The sequence below is a fragment of the Canis lupus genome, chromosome 21, assembly GCF_011100685.1.
Source record: "Canis lupus familiaris isolate Mischka breed German Shepherd chromosome 21, alternate assembly UU_Cfam_GSD_1.0, whole genome shotgun sequence".
NCBI lineage: Eukaryota > Metazoa > Chordata > Mammalia > Carnivora > Canidae > Canis > Canis lupus.
The window spans coordinates 36,766,159-36,777,686 of NC_049242.1; positions in this window are offsets into that span (position 1 = coordinate 36,766,159).

Genomic DNA, 11,528 nt, shown 5'->3' on the forward strand with positions numbered 1-11,528 from the left:
CATGGATAAATAAATAAAATCTTTTTTTAAAAAAAAAAAAAAGGAAATATCAAGTCAAGAGTTGGTTCTCTGGGCCATGAATTCAGAGAAGAGGCTGAGGGTGGAGATAGAAATGTCCATGTTCTCCACAGAGAGCTGAAGCTGTGGGTAAGGATGCGATCACCTAGGAAGAGATCGTAGAGAGAGAAGGAGAGAGGGACATAGCACTTGACAGTGAGAATGGGAAGGGTAGGTCTGCAGAAGATACAGGGTAATCAGAGAAGAACCGAGGAGAATAGTTTGTCTTTAAAGCCGAGGGAAGGGTGTTTCCAGAAGGAGTGAATAGTCAACAGTGTCAGTCACTGCTGAGGACAAGTAAGATGAGGCTGGGCAGATGTCCCTTGGATTTGATGACATGGGGGTCACTGGAGACCTAAGCTGGAGCTGCTTTGGTGGCATGCAGGGCCAGCATCCTGCTTGGAATGGCTGTGGGGAGAGAGGGGAATAAGGATAATAGAGACAGTAAGTAGAGACAACTCTTTAGAGGAGCTTAGTAGTGTTGAATGAGCCCCCCCCCCCCCCCCCCGCCGCGGATAATGAAGTCAACCAGGTTGAAAGCGGAGATGGGACAGTAAAGAAAGGTGATGAGGCAGGTGCCCACATCTTCAGTGGATGAAAGGGATGATGGCAGTTAGGATGTGGTAGCAACGTGGCAGGGAATCCCGGGAGCAGGGTTGCTCAACAGCATGGCCCTTGTTCCCACAGCATTTGGGAACAAGGACAGCAACAGCACCTTCCACCCCTAGGACTGGGTGTGGAGGATGAACAACCATGACTGGAGAGGGGTACGAGGTGTGTGGTGTCCTTGGGGCGAGTCAGCCTGCGTAATGAGGGAATGGGAGGGAGCACTGGGAGAAAGAGTGGCAGATGTCCTGTGGTTTGCTGGTGGTGGAACAAGCAATTCCAGAGGGCTCAGTCATAGGAGTTTGAGGGTCAGGGGCCAGGTCAAAGGCAAGGAGGTCCAGGACATGGTAGAAAGACTGGAAACATCAGCAAAAGGATGACCAGATTACTTATACTTGGGTTACTGACAGTAAAAGAGGGATGACTAGCATGGAGGATTCTGTATCAAACACCTTTTCGAGGAGAGTGGGCACAAGGTCTACGGACGGTAGAGGGGGTGGTCTCTTACCCGCCAAAACTCTAGGAGCATCAAGCTAGGTGGGCTAACAGCCACAGCATTGCGGGCCACACACTGTGGTCAGAAGATGGACCTGCAAGATAAAGAGAGCGCTCAAACCACTGGAAGAAATCAACCTCACCTCAAACCTTATCATCTCACAGATCACAGCTCATGTGTCTCTTAGCTTGCCGTCCTGCCAGGATTGCCTTGACTTGTTGGGTACCTGTCCTGTCCGGTAGTTTGAGATCTTCATTTTTTTCCCTTTTAACATTACATCGAGTATTTTCTACGTTGTTCCATCTTGATCACAGTTAACCTTCAATCTGGTGGAAATAATTGTTGCTCTCGCCTCCAGATATTTTTTAGCATGAATATATAAAGCACCCTGCCCCCACACACGCCTGTGGCCACACACATGCACATACATAAATGATAAATTGCACACGCAGACACGCACCCCTACATGCGCCACGACTCGCCACAGCCCACTAACGTACCTCGAGATCTGTTGACCCTTTCTTTTTGTTTTTCTTTCACACTTGGAACAATTATCACCAAAGCTACGTGCAACCCCACCCCTTTCTCGTCTGTTCTGGAAAGCATGCAAGTGAGCAAAAATGACATTGTTATAAGAATAACCTTGAACCCACTCCAATTTATAACAAAAGCAGTTCCTTCAACAACTTTGGTGCTTTTACTATAAATAGTGCAAATTACTCGCTACATGGTTCAGGCCCGAGTGCAACACACCAGCGAATCCTGCCACGGTTGTGGAGGGCTGCAGGCCTACTGGGGAAGATAGACACTAATTCAGGGTGACAGGAGCAGGCTAGCACCCCACAGTGGGTTATGGAGAGCGCATGTCTTCTTGTAGGAAGTCGTGTTTGAGCTAGCGCTGGAAGGAGGTTGCCACTCAGAGCAGGAGGGGAGGATTTTCCAGGTAGGAGGAATAACACCAACAACAGCTTAGAGGCCTAAATACTCGCTGCCCAGTTAGGGACTGCGACAGATTCTGCAGCAGCTTAAATCTGATGCCTGGAAGGAAACCATAGAGCTATAGAAGGTTTATTGAGATATAATTGACAAGAAATGGATATATTAAAGTTGTACAATGTGATGTTTTGCTACGCATTGGAAATGATCGCCACAATCAAGCTGGTTAGCATACCCATCTCCTCACAGAGTTACCTTTTTCTCTCCCTGTGGTGAGACTGCTCAAAATTGACCCTCTTAGGAAATATATATGGAATATATTTTATTCCATATATATGGAAGTATATACATATATATGGAATCAAGTATAATATATGGAATCTAATCATGGTCACCACGGTGTACATTAGATCCCCAGGACCTGTTCATCTTGTAACTGAAAGTTCATACTCTCTAACCAACATTGCCCTGCGCTGCTCCCACCTTCTTGCTTCCCCCGCTCCCACCAAACCCCTGGCGACCACCATTCTACTCCGTGACTTCCACTCTTTCAGGTTCCACCTATCAGTGAGATCACACAGGATTTGTCTTTCTGTGTCTGGCTTAGTTCACTTAGCATAATGTCCTCCAGGTCCAGGCCCTTTCTTAGGGCCAAATGATAATCCATTCTGGGTACATACCACATGTCCTTTTTCCATTCATCCTTTGATGGACATCTTTGTTGTTTCCATCTCTTGGCTGTTGTGGCTAATGAGCATGAGAGTACAGATATGTCTTCAGGAGACTGATTTCATTTCCTTTGGATGTATACCCAGACTGAAATTGCTGGATCATACGGCAGTTTTTAAACAGAAGATGATGCTATGCGAGTCCACCTTGGATTAGAAAGCTCTAGTAGAAAGATTGTTAGGGTGAGAGCATAGAGTGGAGAAGCTGGGTGCTGGGGTAGGAGAGCTAGGTGGGGAGGGTGGGGCAGTAGGCGGTGAAGGAGTAGGGGGTCACCAGGAGCAAACCTGGTGACTATTCTCTGCACCCCGAGTGTTGAAAGGCAGTGCTGATCATCGGCTTTCTGCAGGATTGCTGTATCATCCGGGCTGGTCAAGCGGGTGACCGCGCCCTGTCTGCCATTTGCAGCTGTGTCATCATATTACCAAAAATCACCCCATGCCTGGGAAACAGGGTCATGCAGTCAATGAGGTTTCCTCATGTTGAGAGGGACTTGGGGAGGAGTTATACATATATTTTTGGAAATAATAAACAAAAACAATGTGAGGAATAGAGATTCCCCCAAAGGAGCCTCCTGTTCTGCGGCTTCATAGAATCCCATGGACTCCAGTTTGGATCTGTGCTCTGCCCTTCACCAGCTGTGTGACCTTGAGCGAATTACAAAACTTGGTTGACCCTAGTTTCATCTCCTAGAAAGTGGATAATAACTCCTACCTTAGAGGACTGTGGGGAAGATTGATGCGATAAGACGGGAGGAGGCTCCTGCCATCGTGCCTCAGCAAGCCTCCAGCATATCACGCCCCCGCCCACCTCCTCACCCAGTGTGGGCCTGCAAGGGTTAACCGACAGCCCAGTAGCCACAACCAGGCGCAGAAAAACTTTGGGGCTTGGAGGAAGAAGCCAGTGGGTGTACTTCTAGGCAGAAAGGGAAGTAGAATGAGATGCTACCCATTAAAGCTGCCAAATTCCACTGGAATTATGTGGAGGACAAAGGAGATTAATTCAGTAAAATCTCTGGAGTGCTTCAAAGAAACCCTGTGTGTGCAGTGAGTCCCCTTCCAGAGCAGGGGCGGGGATGGCTGTGGGTGTGACAAGGGGTTTCTTAACAATGCTCTGGATTCCAGGCACTGGAGCGGCTTCCCTGCCGGGCACCAAGGGAAAGGAAGCTTGGACCCAGCTGGCTTCCTGCTACACTTGGGCTGCAGCCTGCAACTCTGGGTCTGGGGAGGCTCCCCAGGGCTGTGGCCCCTCTGGATCGAGTGACAGCCCGTGGCTGACTCACGGCCCCCGCCAGGAGGCTGGCAGCTAGCTAGGATAGCTGGGAGCAGACCGGCCGGCGGCCCAAGGGTGAGCTCATTAACCACAGGAATCGTGAGCAATGCCGTGTCACCGAGGCCCCCCGTGTCTGTGGGGCAGAGAGGCCCCATCCCTGCGACTGCACCTTGCTCTCCTTGAAGACCACTGGCTCCGGGGTGGGGGCCAACGACCACTTGTCCCTGTGTCCCTGGGTGGTCCTGACATCCTGCCCTTTTACCTTCCATAAAGTCAATTGGTAAAATGGCTAATGACAGATGATGTCATTTTTGTGCCGTGTGAGAAGTTCACATGACTGCGTTCATAAAGCAAAACTCGGTGCTCCATCAGACGCTGTGACCCTATTTGGGGTTTGGAAAATATGGTTACTTCGGTATGCTGAACTGAGGTCTTCCTGTCTGTGGTAGAAAAATCCACCAAGCATGGCTTGATTAACCTAAGGAAAGCACCTCCAGCAGGCCTGCGTTCCCTGCAGAAATGCTTGTCCCTTCCTTTTCTGTTTCTTTTTTCTTTTCTTTCTTTCTTTCTTTTCTTTTTTCTTTTTTCTTTTTTCTTTCTTTCTTTTTTTTTTTTTTTTTTTTGGAAGGCAGACTGCCACATGCAGGGCCTCACTTGGATGTGTCTGGAGTCTTGGAAGCTTGACCCTACATTCTCCTACACATGAACCTAGAGAGCTTGTTTGGAGGCTCTAGCAGGGAGCGCAGCTACTCATATACCCTTGACGGAAGAACAAAGAACGGTCCTCCTCTACCGAGGAAGGTCATCCTCTTCAACAGAGTGCACAGCTTCAGGAGGGACTCCTGTGGAGCAGTGAGGGAGGAAGGGGACGCCTGCCGAGCCAGATCAGCCGAATCAGAATCAACCATGGCAATCAATGGGGTGACAGATGTCGCAGCCAGATTGCCTTCACGTCCCCTTACTAAGGCAGACAGCAACAGAGAAACCCAGAACACACACTCACGCAATGTCTATAAAGCCAAATACCATCCTTCTGCAAAGAAGAAACCTACTCGAGTTCTCAGTCATCTTGTTGGTCAATTCGGGTCATTGGGTAATAGAGGAGATTTTTGGTGTCCCTTACAAACAACCAAATACCAAGAAATATTTCCAAAAAAAAAAAAAAGGTACCTCTTGTGTGTGGGTGATTTTAAGGAACCCACACTCATCACAATTTGCTATTCCAACGAAGTGTGTCAGGACTTTGGGAGTAAATCAATCACTGGCTGATACTTGGGCTCCAGGAAGCCCTTTCTACTTTCAAGGATTTCCCCATCGGCGTGTGCTGTTTTGAAGTTTCACCTTCGCGAAGCTTCCTTTGATTTAGAGGTTTTTACTTTCAGACTCCTCTTTCAAAATATTTACATAATGTAATCTTTGCATTACCATTGATCCAAGCTCATGAGATAACTGATTGCTACACCTTGTTGGATTTATTTTCCTCTATTTCCTTCATGCTTTTCTTTCCTCTTTCCTCCTTTTGTTTCTTCTTCCATTCCTCCTTCCCTTCTTCCCTCCTTCCTCTATTTCAGCCATTTATTCCATAAATATCTAAGGAGCACATACCATGTGCTGGAAGGGACTATGGAACCGTATCGAAGAGTCTGGAGATGGGTCCAGGCCCTTTGCTTTCTTCCTCTGTGACTTAGACATGGCTTGAAACCCAGTTTCTGGAGCACCTGGCTGTGGCTCAGTCAGAAGAGCATGCAACTTTTGATCTTGGGGTTGTGAGTTTGGGCCTCTCCTTTGGATGCAGAGTTTACTTAAAAATAAAAATTTAAAAATCTTAAAAAACAAAAACAATGGGTGGGGAGATGGGGCTACTGGGTAATGGGCATTAAGGAGGGCACTTGTAATGAGCACTGGGTGTTATATGCAAATGATGAATCACTAAGCTCTACCTCTGAAACTAATAATGCACCATATGTTAATTAAATTGAATTTAAATTTAAAAATTTAAAAATTAAAAACAGAAACCCAGTTTGATCATCAGCCAGATGGGAATAATAATGAGACCTACCTTATTGTTGAGGGATTATATGACCTATTGCATGTAAAATACTTTGCTCCATGCCTGGTTCTTCTCAAATGTCCCCCAAATGTTATCATTGTTATGAAAATAATACAGAGTGTAGACTGTGTCATTCAACCACTCAGACTTAAATCCTAGCTACCAGCAATATGACCCTAGGTGCGTAGCTTCTCTGTGCCTTAGTCTCCTCATCTCTAAAATGGGGCTAATAGTAGATACCTACTTCATAGAGTTTGAAAAGACTGCTTGAGACATTTTAAGGCCCCTAAAAGAGTGTACTCAAAATATAGTAATATATAATATTAATTAATATTGTTGCCACTATTGGAGATTCCAGAAATAAAAAAAAATGAGAAATAAGAAAGACACTCTAACAGGAAAGCCCAGGCATATGAATGAATAGTGAGGACATGGTGGGATTGGTAAAAAAAAAGCAGAAATTCACACACAGCACAAGACTAAGGTTGAACTTATGGAGAAAAGGATAAAGAAATGTCACCAAAGAGGTGCCCAAACGAGAAGTTAATGGGACACCTGTAAAGCCTCTTTAGATGCCACTTCATTTACTTTCCTCATCTTCTCAAATTTATTCATCAGTCAGTCTCATCTCAAGTCCGAGTACCTCCAGATTGTTTTCCAAGTTGTCTGTAATCCGGTCCAACTCTATTTGTTTTTTTGTTTTGTTTTGTTTTGTTTGCAGACCCTGATATGACAGCCCGCCCTACAGTTGAGAACATATTGTCCCTCCATCTGACCTTTGACCCTGCAGTTCCCATTTCTAGAATGCCCTCCCTCCGCCTTCCATCCAACCATGTATAAACCCTACTTGACCTTCAAAACCCGGCAAAACTCTACTTGCTCTTTGAGAACCAAACATTCGTTGGTGTGCTCTTCTCTGCCTCCTTTGCACTTTTCAGAACCCTGACTCTGGCCTTGCCCCATCCGTCCACTGTATTTTCAGCCAGACTTCTCATCTGCCTTCCAGAGCCGACTCTCTATTCATGGGATTCCCATTTCTGACAACTTCTACCCTGCTCCTGCTCCTCAATTCCAATCAACCCCCAAGTCCCGCTCATTCCTCCTCCACAATAACGTCACACCAGCTGCTTCTGTTCCTGCCCAACGGCCAGCCCTCCCTCCTCACACCCTTCCAGATGCTTCTACTGGCCTCTAAGCTGAGTGCCTGACTCCTGGCTCCTATTCCCTATCTCTCCCGCACACTGTTGCCTCCACAGAGACTCAGGGTTGGGGGGGGCAGGAAAGGGGGAAAGACCTAAATTTCACTGTCTACTCTTCAGAATTTTTCAAGCTTGCCTCATGAGCACAGATTATGTATTCAAAAAGAATGAAAGAAATTTAAAAATAAATGAATAAATTGAAATTAAACCTAGGTCCCTCATCCATTTTGTCCCAATAGATTTGGCAACTCTTGGGACTCTCCCCAGCCTAGGATCCAGAGTCTCCTGGCTCTGACATATAATGTTTTCCTTCTTATAGGGCACAGACAAGGTGGCTTCCTTAGCCGTCTCAGGAAGGTCTATGTGCTCTCCCCAGAGAAGGGCTGCAGGTAGGCTTTGAAAGAAGAGAACCAGTAATGAGAGCAAGTCCTCTGTTGGAAGTCCCTCTTTGTTTAGAAATTCTGTTGGCTTGACTTTTAAGTTTTCGAGAAATAGGAAGAAATGTTTTCATCCCTATCCAGATAAGGCAAGAGAGCTGTGTCATTATGAGTCTGTGATTTCCACTCTTTACCAAGGAAGCCCTGCCAGGGCCGGGGTCCAAGCTGAGGGCAGGAAGCGTGGGTAAGACTGAATGGTAGTTGGCATGGATCCTCATAGGAAATAAAGAGAGAGACCCTTTGACCCATCTGCTCCTTGATCTTCACATTCCTGTTTCTTTGTAATCCAAAGGCTCCTGAGAGACAGCCACAGCTTTGCAGATCCTAAGCATACCGACTAAAGCAGTGACATAATTGCTAGCCCTTTATAAAACCCTTTATAAAACCTGTATGGTATTAAGCTCACAGTGACCGAACAGTGAGCGGTGCATCCTCGTTCCCCGGTGGAGTGCTGAGACGCTTAATGGCACCCACAGGCAGTCCCCTGGTGCTGGCATGGGTCATAAGGGACCCCCTTCTGCTCCTGAGGCCCAGCTCTTCCCAGACCCCACCTCCAGCCACAGCAGAGCCCCAGGCTCACCTCTAACCCTAGAGCAATGTTCAAAATCCTGAGTCACGCTCCTGCCAAACTCAAGCAAGAGACAAAGAGAGTTGGAGGATGGAGAAATTGGAAAGGACAGAAAGGTCAGAGGCTGGACGTGGGTCCAGGAAAAGATCAGAGGGTCCATAAGAGAGTAATCTGAGCTGTAACCAGCGGGAAAATGTTCCTCTAGCAAGTGCACTCCCCTCTGCCCCCGGTCCTTTGTCCTTTCTTCTGGTCATTTGTGCGAGTGGTTTATCTCCAGTCTTCTCCCCAAGTCGCCATCTGACATTTGCCAGTCTGGTCCCAGGTCAGAGACTTCAGCCAGTTACAAGCAATTATTCCTGCATCGAGGGAAGCTTTGATCCAATTAATGGGTCATTCGAAAGGGCCCCTTGGCTTCTAAGCAAGGTTTTCTTTTCCCATTGCTGAATGCTTAAAATAATTTTTTTTAAAACAAGTCCAAGGAGCAGCTCCCGTGGAAATGTGACTGAGTCGCAGAGGGCAGAGGGACGGATGCCCTCCGCCACGAGACCTCAGTGCTCATCACATATCCGGGAACGGGGAGGTCAATAGGCAAGGAGCCAGGTTTCTTCAAGGCTTCTGCCCACATCTGCTTTCCTAAGGCAAAAAATTTCAAATTAGTGTTTGTTTTCTTTCTCAATCAAGGGCTTTGCGTTTTTAAGTGAAGTGCCTTCTACCAAGAGGAATTTTATAATCCAATTCAAGGGGATTTCAGTTCATGAAAGAGGATTAGGAGCCATTGGGTAGATGACAAGTGCCAGCATATTTCCTATCAAGAGCCTCTTAAGATTTTTTTTTTTCCCCCAGTCTGGGAGCTCTGCTCTCTTTGCTCTAAGAAGCTCAAAGAGACACATTAGAGACTTAGGTAGTTTCCTCTCCAGAATACCCTGTCCTCTTTGCCTCATATCATTTAGAAAGTCCATCCTGCCTCTTTACACTTAGAGGGAACATAAAAATGTCTGGAAAATGAAGACTAAAATTATAACCAATCTTTGAGCCCCGGGGCAGAGATTGTAAAATGAACAAGATCTGAATTTAATCTGTTCAGATTGCCATGCCTCCACTGGGCCAGATACCTCATCCCAGAAAAGGGCGAGACGAGAATGTTCTTTCCCCCCTAAACAGCAACAGTGTATGAGGCCTGCTTCTCCGGCAGGAGCTAGGGGACAGGGTACAAAGAGATAGCAGGGGGACCCAGGCAGCCAGAGCCGGTTCTTGGGGAGCCTCCTGCCCCAGCCTGGCTCTCCCCTAGGGCTGGGGCTCCCGTGGCGTTCTTCTGTGAGAGCTGTCAGCTGGGGGGGAAGGGGGACCCCACAGCCCTTTCCAACCTCCCTCTGACTCACAGGACAAAAGAGGGCTAATCATTTTTCTCCTGGATGAGCATACGGGCATTTCAGAAAGCCGCCTTTTGAATGGGAGAATTGGAACTCAGAGCCGGGAACGTCTGGGTCTCGATTCTTGCTCCTACCACTTTGTGGCATTCGCTCCTCCAAGCTCTCCACCTTCCACCTGTAACAGGAAAGAGGAATAATACCAATTTAACCGGCCATCATTGGGATGAAAGGAAATATGGGACAGGATAGAGCCAGACTCAACACATGTCTGCTAAATTGGAATCATCAATGATGTTCAATGGACAGATTCAGGAATAACAAACCCGATTTGCACCATTCAGAGCTGCCTTTTATTTCACTTTATTCTAATGGTTTCTAACTCCTTTGTTCTAGGATCCCATCAGGCTTTCTGTGTCAGCCCTTCACCCCCACCCGACGGGCTCTGAGCTTAGGATGCTCAGGATAAAGTGCTCCTCCCTCCCGGTTCCCGGCCTGGAGCTCAGCTGCAAGCAGAACCTCTGTCTTCTTGTGCAGAAATCTGAAGCAAGCCACTCCCTCTCTCTGCCTGCAGCTGAGGTGGGAAATGTCCCAATGTTACCAGTGGAATGATTACATTTTTACTCACATGTTTTCCTCCCTGGTGTATCTCCACCAACGCTTTCTGAAAAGAACATTTTGAAAAAAATGTTTTTCTGCTGTAATTCCCTTGCCTCGTCTTTCCTTCTCCCCTTTCTCTGGTTTTTTTGTTGGTTGGTTGGTTGGTTGGTCGGGTTGGGTTGGGTTATTACTATAGTACAATGATAGTCCCAGTTACTAGAAGGGGTGTGAATGGGACATGCTTCCTCATCACCAGGACAAGTACTTGAAGGAAAGACTGTTTTTCCCTTGTTTATTCTGGCACATTTACTGAGCTATGACTGTCTTCCCGTTACTCTGCTCGGGAAAGGAAGGTGAATATGGTGCAGCCAGCTCCAAGGAGCCCAAAGGTTAGGGCGGGGGCTCCCTCCCCTGGATTCAGCGGTAGGGGATGGATTCACAGTGTCCGTGACCATCTGAAATCATCGACAGTATTGTTTATATGCAGGCACGTGGTAAATTTTTCAGGGGGGGAGAATCCACAGCCCTTAGCAGATCCTCAAAGGTATCCAGAATTTAAGAGAAGTGGGGGCGTGGAGGGGCAGCTAAGGACTGCTGATCCAGAAGGAGGTAGTGAGTGACATGTTGAATGGATCGTTAAGATGCAGTTTTGCAATTTCTTGCAATCTCCTTCGACTGACTGATTCTCTCTCCCCCCACATTCAATCTGTCAGGAAATCCTACTGGCTCTACCTTGAAAACATGTCATAAATCCATCTTTCCCACCACCGCCACTGCTGCCACCCTGGCCCCCGCCACAAAGGCCACCCGCGGTATTGCCTCAGACCTCGTCCCTACGGTCTATTCTCAACACAGAGGCCAGCCTGATGCTTTTAAAGAACAAAGCAGATTATGTCACTCCTCTGCACAAAATGCATCAAGCACTTTCTCTGCCCGTGCAGAATAATTCCAAAACCCTTATTCTGTTCCCGAAGAACCAATATGCTCTGCTCCTATCTCTGCCCCTTCTCTGACCTTGGCTCTGACATGTTCCTTTTCATTCACTCCTCGTCAGCCTCCTTCCTTCCTGCTACTCCTCCTATATCCCTCATAAATGCCACAGGGCATTTGCATACCGTGTCCTCTGCCTACAACACGCCTCCCCTGGATGTCAGCTTGGCTTACTCCTCCACTTCATTCAAATCTCTGCTCAAAGGTCGCTTGACCAAAAATGT